Raw genomic sequence first — 27,217 nt, 5'->3', positions numbered from 1 at the left:
CTCAGGGCCTTTGGACAGCCCAGGAAAGGAAGCATCACATCAATTTCCTGGAACTCAGAGCGATGTTTTATGCCCTCAAAGCCATCCAACATCTTCTCTTTCCTCAAGTTCTCTTGCTGTGCACAGACAATCAGGTTGCGATGTACTACATCAACAAGCAGGGTGGGACGGGCTCTCGCCTCTTGTGCCAGGAAGCCCAGAAGATCTGGACTTGGGCCATAAATCGTCATCTATTTCTGAAAGCTATTTACATTCAGGGAGAACAGAATTCCTTAGCGGACAAGCTCAGCAGAATTCTCCAGCCTCACGAGTGGACACTCGATCCTTTCACTCTACAGTCCATCTTCGCTCAATGGGGCACCCCTCAGATAGACCTCTTTGCAGCTCCTTCCAATCACCGGCTGCCCCTATTCTGCTCCAGACTCTACTCTCCTCACCGTCTGGCAGCGGATGCATTTCTCCTCGACTGGTCCAATCTGTTCCTGTACGCTTTCCCTCCTCTGCCTCTCATGTTGAGAACCTTATTCAAGCTCAAGAGGGAACGAGCAACCATGATTCTGATTGCTCCAAGGTGGCCCAGGCAACATTGGTTCTCCCTTCTACTTCAACTCAGTTCCAGGGAACCTTTTCTTCTTCCACTGTTTCCTTCTCTACTTACACAGCAGCAGGAGACCCTTCTACATCCCAACCTCCAGTCTCTGCACCTGACAGCTTGGTATCTCTCGGGCTGACTTCTCATGATACACTTTTGTCTCAGCCTGTTCGTTCCATTCTAGATGCCTCCAGGAAACCTGCCACTTTGCAATGTTACCATCAGAAGTGGACACGGTTTTCTTCCTGGTGTTTCCTCCATCATCATGATCCCACTTCCCTTGCAGTGGAGACTTTGTTGGATTATCTCCTTTCTTTGTCTGACTCTGGCCTCAAGTCTTCTTCAGTCAGAGTCCACTTAAGTGCTATTGCAGCATTTCACGAGCCGGTCCATGGAAAGCTCCTCTCAGCTCATCCCCTGGTGTCCAGGTTCATGCGGGGTCTTTTCAATGTGAAACCACCTCTTAAAGCCCCTCCTGTTATCTGGGATCTTAATGTGGTTCTTTCCGTCTTAATGAAGCCTCCATTTGAACCTTTGGCTACTACCACTTTCAAGTTTCTCACTTGGAAGGTACTTTTCCTCATCGCCCTTACCTCTGCCAGGAGGGTCAGTGAGCTTCATGCACTAGTTGCAGATCCACCTTTTATGGTCTTTCATCATGACAAGGTGGTTCTGCGTACACATCCAAAGTTTCTCCCTAAGGTTGTCTCCGACTTCCATCTCAACCAATCCATTGTTCTGCCTGTCTTCTTTCCAAAACCTCATTCTCATTCTGGAGAACAGGCTCTGCATACTTTGGACTGTAAGAGGGCTCTCGCTTACTATCTGGAGCGTACGAAACCCCACAGATCAGCTCCTCAGCTTTTTCTGTCCTTTGATCCGAATAAGTTAGGACGTCCTGTTTCTAAACGTACGTTGTCTAATTGGCTGGCAGCGTGCATTTCATTCTGTTATGCTCAGACCGGACTGACACTGGAAGGTTCTGTCACAGCCCATAAAGTCCGAGCTATGGCAGCATCTGTAGCTTTCCTCCGGTCCACGCCCATTGAGGAAATCTGCAAAGCTGCCACTTGGTCCTCAGTTCATACTTTTACATCTCATTATTGTCTGGACACATTTTCCAGACGGGATGGACACTTCGGCCAATCTGTTTTGCAAAATTTGTTTTCCTAATGGCCAACCTTCCCTCCATCCCTCTTTTTGTTAGCTTGGAGGTCACCCATCAGTCAAGAATAGCTGCCTGCTTGTCCTGGGATAAAGCACAGTTACTTACCGTAACAGGTGTTATCCAGGGACAGCAGGCAGATATTCTTGCGTCCCTCCCACCTCCCCGGGTTGGCTTCTTAGCTGGCTTATCATAACTGGGGACCGCGCGCCTCTGTCGGGCGGGAAGGCACTCGCGCGTGCGCGGTGCAGCCTACCAGAACTTTCCAAGTTCTTAGAGTGCAATCACTCTAAAATTGTCCGTACCGGGGCTCCGTCGGTGCCGTCACCCATCAGTCAAGAATATCTGCCTGCTGTCCCTGGATAACACCTGTTACGGTAAGTAACTGTGCTTATTCTTATATACCGCCATACCCAGCGAGTTCTAGGCGGTTTACATCAATTAACAAATGATCTGCATTGACAAGCTTATTTAAGATTTGTCTAGTCTTGAAATTGCGTAAACTGCTTTCTCCAGAAAATTTTCAGCAAGTCATGCAATGTTTTGTGTTGCCCCATTTGGATTATTGTAATGCCCTCTTTTGTGGACTTCCCAAAAAGGCGCTAAGGGCATTGCAAATGGCGCAGAATGCGGCGGCTAGAGAGATTGGGGGAATTTCTTCTACAGCACATGTAACTCCTTTGTTGGCTAAGTTGCATTGGCTTCCAGTTACAGTTTAAGATCTTAGGTGGTCCTTTTACTAAGGCGCGCTAGTGCGTCTTAGCGTGTGCTAAAAATTAGCGCGTGCTGGGGAATCCAAGATGGCCGCACGCTGGAAGTGCTGAGGAACGCTCCTCAGAGTTCGCCCGATTTTGAAAAGAAAACTTCAGGGAGTGAGATCACTTCCTACCAGAAATGCCGAAGAGACATGGCCGGAGCGCCGCTGCTGCCTCATGGCACACCGGAGGAATCTCTGTTGGCACCATAGATGAGCTACTGAGGAGGATGCAAAGTGCCCTGTTGGCGTCAGCAGTTGGCCCGCTGGAGACGCGGGGAGAAGGCAGGACCGCGGCAACTCTCCTTGGGCCAGATACTATCCTTAGCCCTTTGTAGGACTTTAGTAAAGTTAAACATATATATATGTTCCCTTTTTTTTTTCTCTCTCTCTCTCTGATTGTTGCAATGTCAACTTTGATGGAATTTGTTCTTATGTTAACTTCTTTCTGTACAAGTTATTATGCTTGATATAAGTTTGAAAATTATATAAAAATTAGCACGTGCTAAATGCCTACGCATGCTAACACTTCCATTATCTCCTATGGACGCGCTTGCACGCATTAGAATTTAGCGCATGCTAATTTTTAGCATGCGCTAAGATGCACTAGTGCGCCTTAGTAAAAGGACCCCTTAATGTTAGCATTTAAGGCCATAAAGCATATGCTACCAAAGGTAGTGGGTTCTTTAATTATTCCATATGTACCCTCCTGTGCATTTGTTGGAAGTGCCTCCATTGCGGTCTATTGAAAAAGCCAGAATTCATTCCAGGATCTTTAGCGTGGCATGCCCTCCTTGATGATATTCACCATATCTCGCTGTTTTCTTTCTTTTCGCAAGGTTTTGAAGGCTTACTTTTTCCAGGAAGCTTTTGATCATTTATGAAGGGACGTTGTGATTGTTGCATTTCATTGCTAAAATCTGGATGCAGATCGTTATTTTAATAGTTTCAATTTTGATTTGCGTGTATTGATGTGGTAAGGTTGTTTTGTCTAATAATGTATTTGTGGGTTTATTGTAACCTGCATTGATTTTTGTGATATGCGGGATATAAATATTTTAAATAAATAAATGAAATAAAACAGTGGCTCAGAATTAACCTTGTAAAGACAGAGGGGATCCTTTTCTCTTGGCACACACAGATGTTTACCCCTACCATCCAAGGGAGTCCTGTTTTCCTTATAGACACCTTCAGTCTTGTGTGTTATCCTTGACAGTCACTTCACCTTTCATACACAGATTTCCAGCCATGTAAGGAAATTCCTTTTTTTTAACTCTTAAACAGTTGAACCAATCTGCCCATCGCCTTTGAATCCTGTAATTCCTTATAGCAAAGCTTAACCCTTACCCAAATCAGGTGACTTCATCTTATCCATTGTACATACGTAAAGGTCCTCTACGGTGCAAAAAGCTTTAAGAGTATCTCCTCTCCTTACTGATGAACAACGGCTCTCCATCGCTTCTTGTCTCCCTTTAAAACTGTCACATTAGCCCAGCAATCTTTCTATTCTGGCTTCCACCATTTTTCTTTGGTCTCTTGATCCCTTACAGACAATATCATTCTGTTCTTTCTACCCAACAAAATCTCTTTGTTATTCCGACCCATCTTCTGGTGAAGCATGTGACAGTTGTTTCAGTGTAGTAGCCCCCACCTTATGGAATGGTCTTCCACTTTATATTTGTGCTGAAACGTCTTAAACTAAAATTTAAGAAAGCATTGGAAACATTATTTACCTTAGATGAGTATATGATATACAGAAACTATAATAATACTATATGTACATAGATAGTATATATAGATAAGATATACATACAGTCAAACCGCAGGTTGCGAGTGTTTTGTAAGACGAGCAAAACACTCAAGCAAACTTTAAGTTGCAAAACGAGCGTTGACTCGATCAGCAACTGGATCAGGAAGTACTCCTTCATGCGGGCTGCAGGGTTGGGTTGCAGATGTTTAAGGGCCGTAGGTTGGAGCTAGGGGGACCCGGGTGAGTAAAGGGCACCTCCATGCTACCGGCCTCAGTTGGCAGCAGGGCCATGGGGCCGCTCTCCGAGTCCTTCAGCAGCAGCATGTCGGCCGTGATTCCGAGCTCCCCTCCCACCACCCTGCGACTGTTTATAACCACCAACTCACTTCAGGCCTCTCTCCAATTGGCCCGCGTCACGGACGCGGCTCGGTGCGTTGGGCTGGCTTCTCCGCACAACTCATTAGCCGGAAGTTGGAGAGAAGCACGGGAGCTTCCCCCGCCCAATGCAACTTCTCCCGCTTCCAGATTGGAGTGCTTCTCCTGACATCACCCCAGTAATTTTGCGTGCTAGGTTTGAATGTTCACAGCACGATGATGGTAGCCTGATGATGATGCTCCCTGAGAGCACTTAAATGTGGAGGTGAGAAACCATCTGTCCACCGCGCGAGCACAGGCAGCTGCCGGAGGTAAGTGTGCGGCTGACATTCTTTCCAGAGTTGTGGGTTAAGCTTGGCACCAGAGTCAGAGTAGTGGGTTGGCAGCGAGAGGGCTGGTTTGTGCTTAGAGAGGAGAGAAAGAGGCAGGCTGGAAGCAGAGGACGGCTTTCTTGAGCAATAGTGCACGGAGGGAGGAGAGAAAGCTGTTCGGGGGGCCAGCAGCTGATGCTGCGTTCTCCGGTTCGGGTGGATTAGATGCAGAAATCTGAGGTATTGGGGTGGGGTGTACTACAGTAGATACTGAAAGTTTGCAGGGGAAGGTGAGCTTTTATTTGCAACATAGGCCTGTTTTTGGGATATGGAACAAATCGAGTTCCATTACTTGCTATGGGGAAAGTTGCTTTGATATATGAGCACTTTGGATTACTAGCATGCGTATGGAACGAATTATGCTCGCAAACCAAGGTACCACTGTATATTTAATTCATGTATTGTAACACCATTGCAGAAGCTTGTGTATTGTAATACCTTTACTGAAGCTCATGTAAACTGCTCTGAATTAGTGCTGTCTGATTCCTGAAAAAAAAATTTAATTCGATTTAGCCTACTGAATCGATTTTTCGTTTTGATTCACTTTTCCTGCTCAATTGGGCGTTTTTCTCAAACGTCCTGATGGGTTTATTTTGTAGCCTCTTCACCTACCCCACCCCTCTTTGCCCTCTCCAATCCCAAGCCTGCGCTGTGGTGTAAACAAAATAACACCACCTCTGGCAGAATACACATTTCAAAACTGACATATTGTAATCACAAAATAGAAAATAAAATTATTTTTTCTACCTTTTGTTGTCTGGTCAAGTTATTATTCAAATCATGTTGGTCCCAGGCTCTGATTTCTGTTTATCTTCTGTTAACTCGCTCACCAGGGTCTCCTGCCCATTTGATGCTTTCTTCTTTCTCTGTGCTCACCATCTATATTCCATCTCTGTACCTTCCCTTCCACTGCCATATCCAACATTTCTTTCCCACTGTCTACCATCTCTCTTCTCTCTCTCCCTCTGCCTTCTGCTCTGGGTCAAACCTCTCTCCCTTCTTTCCTCCATTATCATGTGCAACATTTCTTCCTCTCTTCCCATGCACCATTTCTCCTTGCCCTCCACCTTACGTCCAACATCTTCTCCCTCTCTCATCTCCATGTATGTCTCCCTCCCCTCCACCATATGCAGAATTTCTCCCTCTCACCCCTTTTTATAGTTTTTTGCATCTCTCCCTTCCTCTCCTGCATCCCATGCCCAACAATTCTTCCTCTCTCCCCCCCATGTGCATCAACTTTCCATCCCTCCCTCCCAGCCTCCTGTGCAGCAGCTTTCCATGCCTCTCAACCCTCTACCTACCGACTCAATCACCATGCGATCTGACAAACCATTGGGCCTCCTAAAGCAGCAGCGGTGATGACTGGTGGGCAGAGGCAGCACTTTGAATAAGCCTGTACGTCAGGGCTTCCCTCTGCGGGAAAGCCCCAGCGGGGCAGGCCACAAGTAGCCCGCTCAGAGCGCTGCATCTGCCCGCCAGTCATCGCTGCAACTGCTTTAGGAAGCTCTGGAGGTATGTCAGGCTTCACCGGGGGAGGGTTGGTCACTGCATTGGTGAGTCTGATTCGAGGGGAAATGAATTGATTCACCAAAATGAATTGGTGATTTGATTTGAATCAGTGAATCGGGCAGCACTACTCTGAATTGACTCCCCATTAGTAGTGGTATAGAAACTTCCAGCAAACATAAACATAAACAAACAAACTCTTGACTAACTTCTGCTTCTTGTTTCCTTCTCTGCTTCGTGCTGCGTTTGCTGGCACTCTGGTTGCAGCGCAAAACGCCTTAAGAATTGTATTTTATATACCCCCCCTCTTTTACAAAGGTGCGCTAAGCTTTTTAACGCGCGCTAAACGCTAACGCGTGCATGCTATCCTATGGACGCATTAGCGGTTAGCGCACACGTTGATTTAGCGCGCGCTAAATCTGCGCTAAAACGCTTAGCGTGCCTTTGTAAAAGAGGGCCATCGTCTTCTCACACTCTCCTACCCTTCTGCTGTGTCTTTTGGCAATTACAACTTCATTACATTTTAATATATTGTAGCCTAGGCCTTCTCTTGTATCTTGCCCCAAATGTATATCATTTCTTTTATTATAGACCACATAGGCAATCTTATTTTATAGGTGCTATCAAATAAACCGTAAACCTTAAACCGTTGCATTGGCCCCTGAGTGACTTAATGTTTAATAACTTGAATAGACAGGCCAAAATGGTTTATAAATAAAAGAACATTTAGATTAAAAGAATAGAAAGAGAACTCCTTTATGGGTAGGAAAGTCACTACTGAGGATTACAATGTATAAAACCCCCGAACAAACCTATATTTGTATCGGCACTCTGGAATCACCATTGAGTACTGTATATTAACTTAAAGAGCTATTTCAACATAGATTTGAATTTCATTAAAGATAATTCCTTAAGTAATGGGACCAGTAAAGTATTCCAGTCAAATTTGCAAAGAAGAAAAAAGCTGAACCACTTGTTGATTCTAAATGTACACTAGTGGGGTATGGGAGAACTAAATGTCGTTTGTGTAGTGAATGAAGGGACCAGCCGGGAACATGGGGAATAATCACTGGTGAAAGATGGGAGGAGAGAATTCCTTAATAGAACTCTGTGGATAAATAATAATACCTTAAACTGATGGTGGTATTGTACAAGCAACCGATGTAATTTTCAGAGAATGGGAGAGATGTCAGATCTACGAGCCTCAAAACCAAACTCGGGGATTTTAATCTAATACTAGGTAGATCCAATGGTGGCTGGTGCACTTAAATATATGTAACTGATCTCCTCCCTGTGTTATTTACTTTAAACAGATTATATGTAAACTAACTCGGTAGTGCTCAGAACCCGCAGGTAGAGAACCCGCAAACGGGGACACGCTCCAAAATGCAGACCCCCTTGGTTTATCACTGCATCTCCTCCTACACTAATAAAACTGTTTAAATTATCTTTTTATCTTATTTTATTGTGATTATTTTCATTTGTATAAAGTGCTTAGTGCATTAGAGTTCATTCATTCACTACTCGGACTGGAGAGGGGTCACAAGTGGTGTCCCGCAGGGATCGGTACTCGGACCACTGCTGTTCAATGTTTTCATAAATGACATAGAAACAGGGCTGAAGTGCGAAGTTATAAAATTCGCAGATGACACAAAACTTTTTAGTGGGGTTAGGAGCAAAGAGGATTGTGAAGATTTAGAAAGGGACCTGAACAAACTGGGAGAGTGGGCGAATAAATGGCAGATGAAGTTTAATGTAGAGAAATGCAAAGTCTTGCATGTAGGACACAGAAACCCGATGTACAATTTTACGATGGGGGGGGCGTGGGCTGCTTATGGGTGAGAGTAGCCTTGAGAAAGACTTAGGGGTAATGATAGATAGATCAATGAAGCCGTCAGCGCAGTGCGCAGCGGCCTCAACAAAGGCGAACAGAATGCTAGGTATAATCAAGAAGGGTATTACAACCAGAATGGCAGAAGTTATCCTGCCGCTATATCGGGCAATGATGCATCCACATCTGGAGTACTGCGTCCAATTCTGGTCACCATACCTTAAGAAGGATATGGCGATACTCGAGAGGGTTCAGAGGAGAGCGACACGACTGATAAAGGGTATGGAAAACCTAACATATGCCAAAAGATTGGAGAAACTGGGCCTCTTTTCCTTAGAAAGGCGGAGGCTTAGAGGGGACATGATAGAGACTTACAAGATCATGAAGGGCATGGAGAAAGTGGATAGGGACAGATTTTTCAAAATTTCAAAAAGTACAAGAACGATTGGGCATTCAGAAAAGTTAAGAGGGGACAGATTCAGAACCAATACTAGGAAGTTCTTCTTCAGCCAGAGGGTAGTAGACACCTGGAATGCGCTTCCAGAGGGTGTGATACAACAGAGTACGCTACAGGGTTTCAAGAAGGGTTTGGATGAATTCCTGAAGGATAAGGGATTGAAGGGTATAGATAGAGGATTGGGTGATTTCCTGAAGGAAAAGGGGATTGAGGGGTACTGATAGAGAAGTACTATGCAGGTCCTTGACCTGATGGGCCGCCGCGGAATGGACCTCTGGTCTTACCCAGTAGAGGCACTGCTTATGTCCTAATGCCACTCAATTTCCATAAATGCTAAAGGGTCCATAACCTGGTGAAGTCAGAGAAGCTGACTGTGATGGTACTATTGGGTTCTGACGTGTTTTGCCTTCGCGGGCTTTCTCAGAGAACCCACCACTTCTTATGATGACCAAGAGAACATCAGCTTTACCTACAATAAATACATTAAAAAGTTTCAAAATTTGATACTAGTTGTTAGTTGTTTAAAAACTTCCATGATGCTGCTGGAGGGTACCTTCCGTTGTTCAGAACTGCATTTCCTGTTCTGCTACGTCACTCTTTCCCCAACCTAGTGTAGGAGGAAGTGCAGTGATAGACCAAGGGGATCTGGTCTGCATTTTGGGGTGTGTCCCTGTTTGTGGGTTCTCTACCTGTGGGTTCTGAGCACTTTCGAGTTAGCTTACATATAATATATTTTGTTTAAATAACACAGGGGTGAGATTGGTTACATATATAAGAGATATACGAGCCTGCCATGTTTGGAGAGGCTGGAGATGTTTTAGTTGAGACAGAGGGATTCCTGCAAGGACCATGTTACAGTAGTCGAGATGAGACATAACCAAAGCAAAGTTAAGCAAATGCAAGGTGTTGAAGTCAAAATATCTTCGAACCGAGCATAGTTGTCTGTTGTAAGAAGCCTGTTTGCATGATTGCTAACTGTAGAACCTGAAAGATAAGTTGGCATCAAAGATAACACCCAGGTATTTAAAACAATTTGCAACCTGCATTGGAGTGTCCCATAAGAGTAGGGGGGGGGGAAGATGCGTGGAAAGAGTCCCAGCAGCTCAATGGTGGCTGGGGGGAGGTAGGTGTGGTAAGAGAGTCTAATACAGCATTTCCTAACTGGAAGTGCAAATGTGTTTCAAATGTTTTCTATTGGCCAGCTGGAGCCAGATAGGGAGAGAAGCTAAGATAGGCCTGAGCCATTGCCATGGGTGCAAACTCTTCTGGGCCTCTTCTCCCTCGAACAGAGGAGATTGAGAGGGGACATGATCGAAACATTCAAGGTACTGAAGGGGATAGACTTAGTAGATAAGGACAGGTTGTTCACCCTCTCCAAGGTAGGGAGAACGAGAGGGCACTCTCTAAAGTTGAAAGGGGATAGATTCCGTACAAATGTAAGGAAGTTCTTCTTCACCCAGAGAGTGGTAGAAAACTGGAATGCTCTTCCGGAGTCTGACTTAGAGGAAAACACCCTCCAGGGATTCAAGACAAAGTTAGACAAGTTCCTGCTGAACAAGGATGTAAGCTAATAGGGCTAGTCTCAGTTAGGGCGCTGGTCTTTGACCAGAGGGCCCCCGCGTGAGTGGACTGCTGGGCATGATGGACCACTGGTCTGACCCAGCAGCGGCAATTCTTATGTTCTCCATTTCCCCCCCAACACCAGGCCTACAAGATTCCTAGCAGTGGGAGCCAGTATGGTTTCAGTGCAATGCTTGCATACTGTACCTGCTTTTTATGGCAGCTTTCCTCTACACTCAGAGTGGAGAATGACACGGGGACAAATTTTTCCATCCCATCCCGGAGAGTTCTTTCCCTGACTCATTCCTGCAAGCTCTGTCCTCATCTGCACAAGCCTCAAACACTTTAAAATCATAAGTGTTCGAGGCTTTTGCGGTAAAGACAGAGCTTACAGGAATGGGGCAGGGGCAGGGACAGCGACAAAACTCACAAGGAAATTTTCCCCGTGTCATTCTCTAACTCAGAGCTACTTGGAGCCAGTGGGTCTTGCAGGGCAATGAGAACCCTTGCAATTCCAGCTGCAGAGAAGTAAGAAGAGCATTTTGCCACACCTGTCACTTTTTGAGAGAAGATGGTGGTTGAGAAGGGACAGATAATGGTGCCAGGATGGTGAGGAAGGTTACAGTGCTGGGGAGAACTGGTGATTGGAGAGGGAAGGGAGTGTGGGGTTAGAAGATGGGGCAAAGCGGAGGTGATGATGCATGGCACTAGGGGGTGAGGGAAGGGAGGACAATGGTGTGCCACAGCAAAGTGAGCTCCCATGGCTGGTTGTGCTGCAAATTCTAAAGAGGTCTAGAATGACTGGCCCAGCAGCCTAGGGGAAATGATAATGATTGGATGCAGTGACCAGCAGCAGCAGTAGCCAGGCCCTGGGGTCCTGTGATTGGTGGCAAATTGTGTGGCATTAATGGAAGCTAGGGTATTAGATAATAGGGAAAATTCACACATGGTCTTTCACATACACACACTGCTTGCCTACATCTTTCTATTGAAGCTATAAAGAGGTAGGTGTACCTTTTTTTCTTTCCCTGGCTAGATCTTGAGTGTCTAGAAAATGTAATTTGCCAAACAGCCTTTAATTCCCCCCTCAGGCTGCCTCCACACACCATTAAGACTAGATTGAAAAGCATTAAGGCAAATAAAAAACTGAGCTCAAACCAATTACAGGGTTGTGCTCTCCCACAGAGGTGACGCTGGCTCTTTCCCCCTTAGGGCTCGGAAAGTGCAGACAATCTGATAGACAGTACTTAGTGCGCAGGTGAAAAGGCTGTGCTCCTGCTTGCTCTCTCTTCCTGCCCCCTTCCCCCCCCCCATCTTGTGAAGCATCAGGCCTGGGAGGCCATATGCAATAGGGCTATTAGAGTTACCCAAACTCTGTTGCACCCAGAAGCCGGCAAAGCCTCAAAGTTTTATAGAGAACGTTTACATCAAATGTGTTTCCTCTTTGGAATGGGCTTGGTGCACTTCAGCTCACTTACTATTGAATGAACGAGGGGAAGGTTGCAATAAAATTTCCTAAGGATTAAAAACAAAGTCAGAAGCAAAATAAGCTAATTCTTGTAAGTGGCTCCCTCTGCTGTAAGGGTGTGCTTAGTAGATGAAGAAAAGACGGAGCAGTTGCACAAAAAAAGGATGATGCTAATCCTTCTTGGTAACTGTGCTGAGGGCAGTCTCCTCCACCTGCCCCTCTCCTCCCTGCCTTTAGCCTTGGATTGGAAGCTATCCCTGGCTAGATAAAGCTGTTATAAGTTTGTTGCAAAACCTGGGGCCGAGCAAGCAAGAAAATACTTTCTGTCAGGGGTCAGGAGATAGGGACTCTCCCCTACACCTTGCATATGCTGACAGCTCAGCTTCCATTTGCAGCTTGACCTCTGAGAAACACACATACACAACCCTAGAAGGGAGAAACCTTTGTCTAAAAGACTGCTTTTATAGTTCCTTTAGTGTGGTGGTCATTGAAAGTAAAAAAGCAAGGTGGCTCCCAGGTTTTTTTTTTTTTCGGTGTTGCAGCACACCCAGTTCAGGGTCCACAGCACGGTAGCAAGGCACACCGACAAATCCGTGCACGACAATTGCGCCTTGACCATTGCGTGCATGTCAATTGTGCCCCGTGAAAAGCGCACACCAATCTGAATCTGCCATAAGTGGATATCTGGAAGGCCCTGATTTGCTCAGACTCCTCAGGCTTAGGGATGGGGCCTGAGGAGTATGAGCAAATCAGGCCCTTCCAGATATCTACGTATGTAAAGGGTTCCCATAATCATAATCTAAACCTTACCGTAACACAAGATACCAAGTGAATCTTTTAAGTGTAGAGGGGAGTGTGTGGGGGGAGGTATCCTCCCTCAAAAAGACAAAATAGTATCCACTGTGGATTGTGAGTGGGGAGGTCAATTGTCGGGGCACAATTGACAGGTCACCTCTCATTCAGTGTGCACATTTGTCATACGCACAATTGTCGGAGTGCATTTGTCAGGGCACAATTTGACGGGTCACCCTGTAGTACAGCATCATATTTCCTCCTATACCCTGCCCCCTCCCTAAGCCTTCATTTCTCTCTTTTCCTTTCCCTTCTGGTGCAAGCATTTGTCTCTTATTACCCTCTGTTTCCATGTTTTCCAACCAACAAGCACAAGCAGCTTCCTGCTTTGCCGACTTCCCTCTGCAATTGGCATTGTGTGTGTGTGTGTGTGGAGGGGGGGGGGGTGTGGGGTGTGGAAGAGCAGATAAGCGCTGATGGTAGATAAAGAATTTGTGACCTATCCAGTCTGTCCATCCATACCTTAAAATAAGTTCTACTGTCCTTCTCTCTTACTTAGAGATTCTTTCTGCTTGTCTCATGGTTTTTTAAAATTTGGATGCAGTCCTCGTCGCTACCACCTTCACTGGGAGGCCTTTCCATAACAAAGTATTTCATTAGATTACCCCTCAGTCTTTTCACCTTTGTTCCAAAGCTTCTTTTCAATTCAGAGAGGCCTGCCTCTTGTGCGTTTATGTCATGGAGTATTTAAATGTCACCATCATATCTCCCTTCTCCTGCCTTTCTTCCATATTAAGATCTTTGTCCTCAAGTACTTCATGCAGGGTCATACATTTGGTCTGTAATAACTCAAGGGAGAAATGGCAAAAGTGCTTGGGTGAATAGGGAGAGGAATAGCCAGTAGGAAAAAGGTGGTGGTAATGCCTTTAAAGCCTTTGGTGAGACCTCATTTAGAGTAATGTATACAGTTGTGGAGAGGAGACCACACCTTCAAAAAGATATAAACAAAATGAAGTTTATCTAGAGCAGTGTTCTTCAACCTTATTACACCCGTGGACCGGCAGAAATAAAAGAATTATTTTGTGGACCGGCAAACTAATAGGACTAAAATTTAAAAACCCCGTTTACACTCCATTTCCACGAGCTTGGTCCCCGCAAACCATCTGATCCCATCTGCACAAGCCGCAATTATGATTTTATATTGAACGTATTTTATTAAAGTATAAAAAGAAACAATATTCTGAACAATTGTGATTTTATAAATACAAATATACAGAGCACGGACCAACAAAACCCCTGTCTCCCCTCCCCTTCACATATATCCCCTCTACTATCAAGAAAACTGAACAAGCCAAGTTCATAGAAATATCATGCTAACAGAATACTGCAGTCCCCAGTTATGTCTCTAGCAGGATATATATTTCAAATCTGATATATTCTAATCACAAAATAGAAATAAAATTATTTGTTTCTACCTTTTGTTGTCTCTGGTTTCTGCTTTCATCTTCTTTTCACTCTCTTCCTTCCAGCGTCTGCCCTCTCTGTCTCTTCAATCCAGCATCTGCCCCTTCTATCTACTGTCTGACCTCTTCCCCTTCCATATGGTATTTGTCTTCTTTCTATGCCCCTCTCCCCTTTCCATCCAGCCTATGCCCCTCTCTCCTTTTTACACGATTCACTCCAGCTTCACTGCTCTCTTCATTTTTATCTCTCCTACACCAGATCTAGCATCTTTGTCCCTCTCAATTTCTATGCTGACCCCCCTTCCCATCTCATTGCTATCTCTCCCCTTCCCCTCTTCTAATCTCCCTGCAAGCTGTTTCCTTCCTTTTTTCTTCTCCCTTCCCTCCTCCCCCTGTCCAGCAGTAACTCTCTTCCTTTTCCTTTCCCTCCTCCCCTCCCAGCAGCATCTCTCCTTCTCCCTCCCTCCAGGTCCAGTAGCAGCTGTCCCTTTTCCCCCCTTGCCCAGCAGCTTCCCAGACTCCTTTCCCTCCTCCCCTCCCAGCAGCATCTCTCCTTCTCCCTCTCCAGGTCCAGTAGCAGTTGTCCCTTTTTCCCCCTTACCCAGCAGCTTCCCAGACTCCTTTTCCTCCCCCCTCCCAGCAGCATCTCTCCTTCTCCCTCTCCAGGTCCAGTAGCAGCTGTCCCTTTTTCCCCCTTACCCAGCAGCTTCCCAGACTCCTTTCCCTCCCCCGTCCCAGCAGCATCTCTCCTTCTCCCTCTCCAGGTCCAGTAGCAGCTGTCCCTTTTTCCCCCTTACCCAGCAGCTTCCCAGACTCCTTTCCCTCCCCCCTCCCAGCTGCATCTCTCCTTCTCCCTCTCTAGGTCCAGTAGTAGCAGTCCCTTTTTTTTTTCACCATGCCAGCAGCTTTCTCCCCTCCCAGCAACTCTCCTTACTTGCCAGCGCTGCGATTCAGTAAGTCAGCCTCGGGTCCTTTGTTGGATCGCACTGCCTCTGAGGAAAGCGGAAGTTGCATCATCGGAGGCGGCCCGACTCAGCAAAAGCTCCAAGGCTTCCTTCCTGAATCGCTGCACTTGTAAGGAGAGCCGCTGGGAGGGAAGAAAGCACAGTCTGAGGCTCCCCATTATATCTCCGGCCCTGCGCTCCTCGATCTTGCCGGTCCTGCGCGAACCGGCAGGAAATTGAAGAAGTTAATCTCGCTGGTCCTGTGCGGACCGGCAGGAATTTTCTGCGGACCGGCATCGGTCCGCGGACCGGCAGTTGAATAACTGTGATCTAGAGGGCAGCTACTAAAATGGTTAGTGGTTGCCATCCAAAAGCATACGGGGACAGACTTAAAGATCTCAGTGTGTATACTTTGGAAGACAGACAGGAGAAAGGTCATATGATAGACATTTAAATACTTCTATGGCATAAATGCACACGAGGTGAGTCTCAATTGAAAGGAAGCTCTGGAATGGGGGTGGGGCATAAGATGAAGGTGAAAGGGGACAGACTCTGGAGTGATCTAAGGAAATACTACTTTACAAAAAGGGTGGTGGATGATGGAAAGGCTTTTACCACTACACTTTATTGCCATTCAGTCAGTCATTTGTTGTTCAGTTAGTGACTCTAAGGCCTATACAAACAGTTCATCAAATATACTCAAATATAAACTGGGATTCTTGAGTCACAAAAAAACAGGGATCTCGATTTATATTCAAGCCACCAACTGACCACTTGGTACAGCTGCCCTCTTCCTGCTGAACTATAGGGGCGTCCTCCCTCCAAGCCGTTATCCACAGTACAAACACCCTCCCCGGAGCCATTATCCACATACATGCCCCCATCCCTCTAGTCACTGATCCCGATATACCTGTTGGTGCTCCCACTGCAGATTTGCTGACCTCCATGCGCCCCCCCCCCCCAGAGCTGCTGACCTCCATACTCTTGTGGATTGTACTGCCGCTGATCTGTTGTATATTGAACTGGGCATTGAGCATCTGCACATGCTCAAGGCCTGAGAATCTTGGAGGGGACAGAAGCCGGCATATCTTGAGCATGTGCAATTTGTTCAGTACCATTCAGTCCCATCACTTTGTCCACCTTTAGTTTAGCTAGCTCCTCATGAACACAGTCCGAGCTGAAAATTGTTCTTTCTCTACCTCCGTTGAAATAGAGTTCCCTTCTGTTCACTATTTTGTAAAGAAGACTGCAGACTAGTGCTGCCCAATTCAGGAAAAAAAATTTCGATTTGATTCGATTCAGCCTATTGAATCGATTTTTCGATTTGATTCAATTTTCCTGCCTAATTGGGTGTTTTTTTCCAAACATCCTGGTGGGTTTATTTTATAGCCTCTTCACCTCTTTTGCCTTCTCCTACCCACACTGGTCCTGTGGTGTAAACAAAATAAACAAACAAAAAATACTTTTCCTCCCTCTGTTAAATCCTAGCTCACGTTCGCGGTCCAACACCAGCTCTGGAAGAATACACATTTCAAATCTGACATATTGTAATTTGCAAAACAAAAAATAAAATTATTTTTCCTACCTTTTCTTGTCTGGTTATTTTTCAAATCATGTTGGTCCCATGTTGGTCTGGTTGTCTTCTGATCAGGCTCTCATTCTTTCTTCTTTCTCCGTGCTAACCATCCATCTTCCATCTATGTGCTCTCCTTCTGTTTCCCTTTCCTCCCCCAGAGGTCTGGCATCTTTTTTTTTTTTCCAATCTCCATCCCCCCGCAGCTGCAGCGATGGACCCCACCATCCCCAGATTCACCATCTCTCCTTTTCTTAACTACTCTTTCATCCAGCATCTCTCTTCTGTGTCCCTGTCCCTATTCTCCTCTCCAATACTGTCCCCGTTCCTATGCTCCCTCCATGCCCAGCATCTTATCTCTCCCTATATCCAGCTTCTTCTTTCTCTCTTCCTTACCTCTTGTATCCCCTTCCCCAGGTACAGGCTTTCTCCTACTATCTCTCCTGCCATCCTGCACCCTACCCACCTACTTTGGAGCCTCTTGTACGCTTCCCCTTGTGGTCTTGCATTACTTCTCCCTCTTTCCTTTAGTCCAGCACCTTTCCTTTGCTTTCTTCCCCCTCTTTTTTGTTTGGTCTCTCTCTTCCCTTCACCCCAGGTCTAGCATCTCTCCTCCCCTCTCTTACTCCTTCTTCTGCACAGGCCTGCCTCCCCACCACAAAGGAACTCTTCCTCCTCTTCCCTCTGCACAAGCCTGCCCCCATGCCATGAAGGCACTCTTCGGCCTGCTCCCCACCGCGAAGACCTGCTTCCCCCCGCAAAGGCCTGCCCCCCTGCTGTGAGGCACTCTTTTCTCCTGCTCCCCGCCGTGAAGACCTACCCCCCCCCGCTATGGCCTGCCCTCCTGCCGTGAAGGCACTCTTCAGACTGCTTCCCCCGCAATGGCCTGCCCTCCTGCTGTGAAGGCACTCTATGGCCTGCTCCCCGCCGCGAACGCTTGCTCCCCCCGCAAGCCTGTATCCTCCCCCAGCTTCCCCGCTCTTACTTTTAGGTTAACACGACAACTTGCAGGCTCGTTGGTATTATAGCGATCCCTGCAGCTGCCCGTTGTCCTCAGCTTCACGTTCTCTCTGCCACAATCCTGTCCCTGACGTCATAGCAGGGGCAGGACGTAGCAGAGAGAACGTGCCGCTGAGGATGACGGGCAGCTGCAGGGATCGCTATAACACCAACAAGCCTGCAAGCTGCCTTAAGGAGGTAAGAGCGGGGAAGCTGGGGGAGGCCTTTCTGACTGACTCTTCCCACTCAAGCAGGAGCGGCAGCGGATGGCCAGCAAGAGGCAGCGCTGCAGCTCCTGCTTTTGCAAGGTACGGGGGAATGGTCAATCATTGAATTGGGAGGCTGATTTTTTGGGGAAATTGAATCGATTCGAATCGATTCACCTGATTCGAATTGGTGAATCAATTCAAATCGTGAATCGGGCAGCACTACTGCAGACTGTTCTGACCTGTACATCAGAAAAGGCGATATGTTAAGTATCAATAAACCAATAAACCATAACCTCACTTCCATTCTTATTTGTGTTTTTTTTAAGTCCTACTCTTGGCCTTTCATCTCTAAACACAGTTGTTGAACAATTCAGCTTTATTCTCCTCTGTTTCTAAATTATTTCTTTTTCAAGATTGTTGATTCATGTTAAATTTTATGGGGTGTACCACAGGCTTCTCAGAAACCAAATGATTTGAACTACTTCTGCTAGGACGTACAAGTGTATCAGTGTGTTCTGGTGTCGATTGTCAGTTGTTGCAATACTTTTCAGCCATCTAATCTGTCCTCAAACTCAGGAGCTCAGGATTACTCAAGAAACTCTCAAAGTCTCCTGGTGTGTTGCAGGACATTTTCTGGATTTTTGTTCCTGCAGGGAGAGTGATCCAGCTGTAATTCTAGAGGAGACTGGAGGGCTTTGACTCTATCCTGCATTGACTATGTGTGATGTTGGGGTAGTTTGTTCTGTCTTCTTGTACCGTTTGGGCTTGTAATCTCTGCATCCCATGTTCTTGTTTCTAAGTATAGCTAAAAGCTCTGCATAAACTTTTGATATAAATGAGTCTTAACATTTCAAACTGTGTTAAAGAGCTTTTTGTACAACTCGTTGGCCTGTATGACAAGAGTTTAGGGTGTGTGTTTATTTTACAGTTATTCTGAGGGGACGATTCTCAAATGTTAGCAGTAAAATCTGACAGGCTGCTGTTACGGCCACTACTGTAATGATTTAAAAAAGGCGAGCCATTCTTAAAAAAACGTGCATGCAAATGAGGTTTGCGGAGGGTTGCTATATTTGCATGTGCTGATCGCTGGTGATAGTGATTGGCACATGTGCAGAATAAATGTACAAATAAAAAAGACCCCAAATCGAAGATTGGCAGGAGGGATGCCCACTTCATCCTGTCACTGCCGTCAAGCAATCCCCTCAGGCAACAGGAGGGTTGCCCACTCCCTCCCACTGCTGCCATCAAGCAACTCCCCCAACACCCCCCGGCAGCAGGAGGGATGCTCACTTCCTCCCGCCGCTGCAATCGTGCCTCCAATTACTCTCCTGCCCCCCTCCTTGTTTATGAATGCCAGACAGAGGGATGCTTAATCCTTATGGCCAAGTCAAAACAATACTGGGGAAACCAAAGATTCTTGGTCAGATCTCATTGGGAGTGATTAAAGGAAGGTATATATAAGTATAATGTTATGTTATGTTATGTTTGAAGATGACGAAAAATCACTCTCCTATACAATATTCAAACTTCTTATCTTTAAGTTATCAATCATTTAGACTGCTTATGCAGCGAAGAAAGTATATTTTTTTTCAAATGAGTCCAACTATATGCAATGATTGGGTGGTGAGGCTTTATTCTTGGGGTTCGCCCCTTGTTTTAGCCTTCATGTCTCTGAGCATATTTTGTGACTAAATATGAAGATATATGTAACATTCTAAGAAGTTTGAATATTGTATAGGAGAGTGATTTTTCGTCATCTTGTAATCCCTATGGCCAGCAGGCCTGCCTCTTCAAAATGGCAGGATGCGCCGGGGACGGGCCAAAGGCTCTGATTGGCCCAGGTTGGTTAAGGCCTCTCCTATGAGGGGGGCCTTTGGCGTCTGAGCCAGTCAGAACCTTAGGCCCCTCCCCAGATGCACCTTGAAACACCAGCAAGGAGGAGAGGCACTGGCTGACTGCCTAGAGGACGTGCCTCTTGAGGAGAGGAGGAGAGGCACTTCTCCTCTTCCAGCACCCTCCCCCCCCCACACTGGCAGCTCAGGACCCCATCTGGAGGGCCACCATGATGACATCACGCATACACAAGACGTCATTGCGTGAATGTCTGCGCATTTCCGGATGACCTCCAGCCATGGCCCCAAGTTTAGTGTGCCGCGGCTCCAGAGAGTTTGCGAGACACTGGGCTAGTCATTCATCATTATTTTATGTATGTACTTATTTGAGAACTTGTATGCTGTACAGTCTGATAATTGTTGTTGATTTACATAAGCACAGACACAGTAGTTAAGACAAAATCTAATTACATAAATCAGAGAGACATAAATAATTAAAATCAAAATAAACCATAACATAATTGAACTACAAAATTATAGCAGCCACCATAAGATTTTATACAACTCTTCTTGTCATCAGCATCAGAAAATGTCTGAGTATCATTTATTTTTTTTTTATAAATCTTTATTCATTTTAAAGCCAAAAATAAGTGCAACATATTATACAGACATTTTACATTGTAACAGCACTTAAATTCAATCATAATTATATTCTATGACAAATACAGATATCATCCCCCCGGCCCTTTCTACATATCCAACAATTGCACTTAAATTAAAAGTATCTTCCTATCCACCCTGGACGTGTATGATCAAAGGGCAAAATCAACATTCACTCCTTACAGAATTTTGTCAATGGCTCCCAAATATCCATAAACTTCCTATAATGTCCCTGCTGTATAGCAATCATATGTTCCATTTTAAGCGTGTGGCATAGAGACTCCCACCAGAAAGTATAATTTAACCGATCCCAATTTTCCAGTTCCTCATAATAAGTTGTATGGCAACCCCTGTCATAATAAAGAGAAGTTTATTATTCTGGGAAGATATTTGGCTTTTAGCCCTCATTTGCGTGCCAAATAGCACGGTGTCGTATGACAATGCCACTGGATTTTCCAACAGTTTATTCACTTGACCCCCAAATGGATCTCCAAAACCCAAGTATCAAGGGACAATAGTACAGTAAATGATCCAAAGTCCCTACATCAAAGATGACAGTGCCAGCATCTATTAGACTTGGAACTATCCAATTTCTGTAAACAAACAGGGGTCCAAAAAGATCTATGTAACAAGAAAAAACATGTTTGTCTCATAGATGCAGACGACGTACATCTTATCCTCCAAGTCCAAATTCGTGGCCAGTGAGACGCAGAAATCTGCTGCTTTAACTCAGTGCTCCAAATGTCACGAAGACCAGTCTTTGGTTTCTTATTCAAAAATTCAGATATTAATTTGTACCAATGAGCGGCCTGAGGTCCCAGGAAATCTGTCTGGAAGTATAGGATTGGCAAACTATACTGATTTTTAAGATTTTGCCAATCAGGGAACCCCTTCTGAATGGTCTGCTTCAACTGCAACCACTTATATACTTGAGACTTCGCAATACAAATGTTTGTTGCAGTCGTGAAAAGTCAAGCAGCTTTCCATCTGATACTACATCATCCAGAGTACGTATTCCCGCCTTCATCCAGTACTGATGGGCCGCCACGGGTGCGGACCGCTGGGCGAGATGGACCTCTGGTCTGACCCAGTGGAGGCAACTTCTTATGTTCTTATGTACTTCCAGATGACCTTAAACCCGCCAATTTGAATCTTGGAGTTCAACCAAAGGGACTGACATGTGGATTTATGAATTGGAATAGATGTTAGATTATTGATAAATTTTAATGTCTGCCAAGTGTCTAATAAAATTCTATTGTCCTTATATAACCTAGGTAACTTGATACTCAGAACGTGACACAATCTCAACGGAGACAGGAGTTGCCATTCCAACCATAACCAGTCTGGAAGATTTTCCATGAGCTTGGGGAAGATCTAATACTTACCCTGACGCATTATATAGGCTTGATGGTACCTATAAAAATTGGAAAAATTTACCCCCCCGCCGCAATTTTCGCAGCTTTCCCCAGCCAAATAAATTTAATGAGAATACTATTTAATTTCTTGTAATAGGACCCCTGAAAAAACCCTGGTAACCAGTGCTCCCTCTAAGCGGGCGGGTGGTGTGAGCAAAATTTTTTCCCCGTGCGCTAAAAATATCGGGCGCCAGCGCCAACTCGCCCAATTCTCCTCTCGCCGCGGCCTGCCATCTCCGTACGCCGTGCGCTGTGACGTGACATTGTGCGCTGCGAGGCAATATTTTGTGCGCCAGCGCACGCCAGCGCAGCTTAGAGGGAACACTGCTGGTAACATACCCGTTTGGTGACAAACCACAGACAAAAATCATCATCTTAACCGCTTGAACTCTCCCCCACCAAGACAGATGCAAGGGGTTCCGTTGCTCACACATTTCTGTGACCTTTAGCAATAAAGATTTTTCATTTACTTTCACCATCTCTTCCAGCGTTTTATGAATCCAAATACCTAAATAGTTTGCGACCTTAGAATGACATGGTTCTAACAGTACCGAAAGTCATTCTCAGGAATTTGAAGTGGAGGTTTGTGGGGGCAATTTGGGGCTCCTTTTACAAAGGCGCTAGCGGTTTAACGCACGTAATAGCACGCGCTAAAACACCGGACGCGCTAGCCGCTACCGCCTCCTCTTGAGCAGGCGGTAGTTTTGGGCCAGCGCGGGGGTTAGCGCGTGATGAAAAGTCGCGCGCGTTAACCTCGCTAGCGCGGCTTTGTAAAAGGAGCCCTTGGTGTTCAATGACATGTGCAGATTTATTTATTAATTTAATGCGCGAACAGAGTTTCTCCAAATACTACATGATGATAATATAAAGATAATGTCAGATAGAACCCGGAAGTCATCGGAGTTAAAAATACTGAAAATTGTCACTTAGAACCCTGTAATTCTAAGGTTGCGATTTTATACCCTCTTCCTTCCAAAGAAAGGGGAATGAATCAAATAATCCTTTTGGACAATGTACATTTAGCGGAAGAACCTCTGATTTACTCCGATTTATTTTATATCCTGAAAATTTCCCAAATCTATCAATCAAATTTAGTAAATGTGGCATGATAGTTTCAGGATTCCTCAAATGAAACAAAATATCATCTGTATACGCAGAGACATTATATTCCCGACCTGCATAAGGAATACCCTGAATCTCCTTTGCCTGCTAAATAGCCAATAACAAGGATTCCAGAACAATACCAAACAGCAAAGAAGATAACGGACACCCTTGTCTAACTCCCCTCTCCAGACAGAAGCGTTCCGAAAAAGTATTATTAATATATAATCTGGCAGAAGGGGAACTGTACAAGGTTTGAATCATTTGCATGAATCCGGATCCAATACCAAACCAATCCATTGCTTGGTCTGAGTATCATTTAAATATAGTGCATTACATTATGCTATCTATTGTAAGATAAAATCTCTATATCCTGTGAAACATAAAACCATCTCAAGATCAGACTGCCATACGCCCTGTTACCAAAAGCCTGTTTAAATAGATAAGTCAGTACCCACAATTCAGAAGGTAATGAATTTCACAAGCTAGATCTTTCAGTGTTTTGAGGGGAGAGGGAAAGGAATGCTTCCAAAGTAGGCTCTTCAGATTCAAAAAGCAGCAGATGATAGAATGGAAAATGGACAAAGTTTTCCCCCCCCCCTTCCCACTCCTACAAAGCAGCACTGATGAGGTGATTGGAATAAATTTGGCAGGACTGTCCCAGGTCTGTGTGTGCTTTTGCAGTCAGCAGACAGGATTTGCTCACAGTGCAGTAGTGTCACACTGAGAAGAGCAGAGGCACAAAACATCGCTATTCCCTGTTCAGTTTCCTGATTCTTTCTTCTCTTTGTACATGATACCCAGTGTATTCTTTTGCCCTTTGTCCTGGCACTCGGGCTGGATTTTTAAGTGGCCTATGGGTTCTGGAGCTTGGGGTGACCGGCTGGGATGTTGTGCTCTAACCAGATGTGGCATCCTCACTGGATTTCATTCTAGTGCAGTGTCTGACCCTCCCCCCCCCAGGACCGGTAAGCACCTGCAGCCTGAGAAACCAGGCACTTGAGCTGTGAAGGAAGCTCCTTTTCTCTGGTGGCTATTAGGGCTCAACTTTGTTGACTGGTTCTGTGGGGATAGGGATGGCTAACATGGGAAAACCTCTCTGATGGCACAGCCCACGGGAATGGTTTGCTGTTTTGAACACTGGGAAGAAGCTGCATCTCCGCTCTGGATTTTGTGGAATGAGCACCTTGGTCTTGAGGCAATTAAATAATCGTCCCCTATGCACACTTTGCATAGAGGCAGTCACAATAATCTTTAGCAGGCCCATTTGTTTTATAAGAGTCTGCTGACGCCATCCGGTGTATTTCTTTCATCATTTCCCCTTCCAAAAGTCCAGTAAGACTGGGAACTCATTCTGCTATCAGGTATCAGGTGCTCTAATAACATTGGGCTTCATTACTTCGTGATTAAAGGAAAAGGTATCCAGTCCACAGTTATCTGATAACTCCCATGTCCCTTAGTCAAAGGTCTCTGGCCTAGATACACTAAAGTCAGCGATCATCTAACGATTGTTGCTAAACCCATTTTGATTGGTTTAGCGACAATCAGATTTGCCGACCTGATGCAGAAAATGGCTCACCGCATGGTTTTCTGCACGATCGTTCATTCTCCGATCCAGCCATGCAAATGAGGTCATTAATATTAAAATACCATGCAAACTAGCTGAGCGACTGATGCTCTACCATCGCTTCACAATGCATAGATAAAAGCGATCACTTTTAGCGATCCGAAAAAAGCAACTGGTCAAGAAAAGTCACTTACGTGTCTTACCGATAGTTTAACCCTGAAATAAATATAATATTTATAACATTGATACCATAAATACAGTTTTTACGATAGCAGGGACGTATATGTGTTATATACATGTTGTGAGCAAGTATGTTGAAGGCGCATCTATGTGTGCCCGTTAACAGCGTAAAATATAAGAGAGGACAGCGAAAAGATGGGTCTAATGAGAGAAGGCTAAAATTTTTGTTCCTCATGATTAAAATATGTAAGAGCTGGGCCAGAACTTTACACAGCACTATCCTCATTTAAGCCCCACATTTGCGTAGTCTACTTCTACCTCTCTTCCCCCTCCGTACGGCCTCGTAGCAAATCTGGCGCATGCATACATTGTCACTATATCAACTGGACTATTCTGTGCATGTGTGAGAGTCACTCTCAGAGCGATCGATTGGATGCAATCGAACGGAGATTATGACGAACCTCCGCGCAAATCAATTGCATGCAAACTTGTCTGAGCATCGATCGCTCACAAAAAAATCAGCCCACAGCGATCCAAATGGTCTTATCAACTGTGTTTAGTGCATCTAAGCCCCTGTCTCCTTCTCGGTCAGACAAGGCAGAAAGTGCTGCATGGACCTCTCTGATACTGATGTCTCACTTGCACAATAGAAATATTTATGATTTATTATTACTACTGCTGTTGTTTATCATTTCTATAGCGCTGAAAGGCGTACTCAGCATTGTACATTCAGCATCTAATATACCAGTGGTTCCCAAACCTTTCCTGGAGGACCCCCAGGCCAGTCGGGTTTTCAAGATAGCCCTAATGAATATGCATGGAGCAGATCTGCATTCCTGGCATCTCCATTTTATGCAAATCTCTGTCATGCATATTCATTAGGGCTATCTTGAAAACCCGACTGGCCTGGGGGTCCTCCAGGACAGGTTTGGGAACCACTGTAATATACTGCTTTTTGAGGGCAACGGCAAAATGATGTACCAGATGCAGATACAACAAAGATTATATAAAAGGGGATTCCAGCCTTTCTCCTACTCCTCCGCTGATGTCACCACAGTAAGAAGCAAATTAAAGTCTTGGGATTTGCAACTTCTGTTCAGATTCAATTCCCCTGATTAACCTCACCAAGCACTGGCAAAATCTCCAGATCAGTAAACCCCTTACATTTTTGATCTAGTCATGGAGAGTGCCCAATCCATTGTTCAGTCCTTCCGCAAAGTCCCAGGCCATTTGGACTGTAGTAAAATATTGATCTTTGCCCTGGAAGGACACTCTTAGGCCCTCTTTTACAAAGGCACGCTAAGCGTTTTAGCGTGGATTTAGCGCATGTTAAATCAATGCGTGTGCTAACCGCTAATGCGTCCATAGGATAACATGCACGCGTTAGCGTTTAATGCACGCTAATATCCATTACTCACCCATTTAAGGGAGGAAAAAAATCTCGACAAGTTCAGAAGAATGGTCCTTGTAATTCTGTATTTTGGACTCTTGTCATCTTTTCTCTATCTCTTTTAAGCAGTCTGGCTGTCATTGCCTGGGTACAATTACACACCAGTAACAGTCTCAAGATCAGTAGGTGGTCATTCACTTTACTTCTCTTTTTTTAATTATAAATGTATAACAAAACAGTACAATGCATAAGGAGGCCACCAACCCATTATACAGATGGAAAGGGCCAAAGCTAGTCAGAAATTCTTACATATAGGTACATCAGTTGCACTCCCCCCCCAAAGAACAACAAGAAAAAATAACCCCTCCCTACTCCCCTTTAGGCTCTATAATATAGAAAAGAAAAGCAAGAAAAAGACAAATTCTAGGCCCCTCAAAGGGAGGCCCAACTCGATTAATTCACTATTCCCCGCCTGTCCAGATAAGAGTCCCAAACTTTGTGAAACAAAACAAAGCATCCATATTTAAAAGCACTGCGTTAACAACAGTATAAATTTCTCCTGTGGCTGCATGTGTCTCCCTACTGGGCATATGTTTCTGGATTTGCTTCTCATGCTCGGTGTCCAAAGTGCCAGTCTACCCCGGCAGGTTTGCTTCACATGTTTTGGTCTTGTGACCGACTTCAGATCTTTTGGTCCTTTGTCGCCCTGTATCTCCAAATTATATTGAGTAAGCCGATTCCTCTGAGGGCAGATATTCTACTTTTTTCTCAAGTTACTACATTGGGTTTGTCTAGAGGGGGAAATTTGCTGCTGTATAAAGCCTCTTTATTGGCTAGAAAATGTATCATTGTGATGTGGCGTCAAGCTGAGGTGCCCACTGTTACTATGTGGAGAATTGAATGTTTATCTTATTAAAATTTGAATATTTGGATGTCCGTAGTGGTGGCCCTGGTCCTTTGTGGAAATTTAGACGAATCTGGGCCCCTGTGTGGGAGTGTCTGTCCCATAGAGCTCATAATTCCCTTTTGAGCTTTTGACACTGGAGTGATGGGGTGGGGGTGGGGGTTCGGGATGGGTGGGATTTTTTTTGGGGGGGGGTGGAGTTTGGGTCTCTTAGGTCTCCATGAAGGATCAACACGGATATCCTTGTGTAATCAGCTGTTTGATTTTATATTGCTGTTGCATTGGGTATGTGATTTTGTATTCTGAAAATTTCAATAATAAAAGCACTGCGCTTAGACATCAGATGTCATTCGCTTCTC

General features: G+C 45.1%; 1 protein-coding gene across 1 annotated transcript in view; it reads left to right on the top strand.

Annotated features, from left to right (window-relative positions):
* LRP1 (LDL receptor related protein 1) overlaps positions 1-27,217 on the top strand; it is a 777,705-nt gene that overhangs the window by 134,942 nt on the left and 615,546 nt on the right. The gene's annotated exons all lie outside the window — the stretch shown is intronic.

This window comes from Geotrypetes seraphini, chromosome 3, assembly GCF_902459505.1.
Source record: "Geotrypetes seraphini chromosome 3, aGeoSer1.1, whole genome shotgun sequence".
Classification (NCBI taxonomy): domain Eukaryota; kingdom Metazoa; phylum Chordata; class Amphibia; order Gymnophiona; family Dermophiidae; genus Geotrypetes; species Geotrypetes seraphini.
The sequence above is the reverse complement of the archived record's forward strand: the minus strand, read 5'-3'. Positions and strand labels throughout refer to the sequence as shown.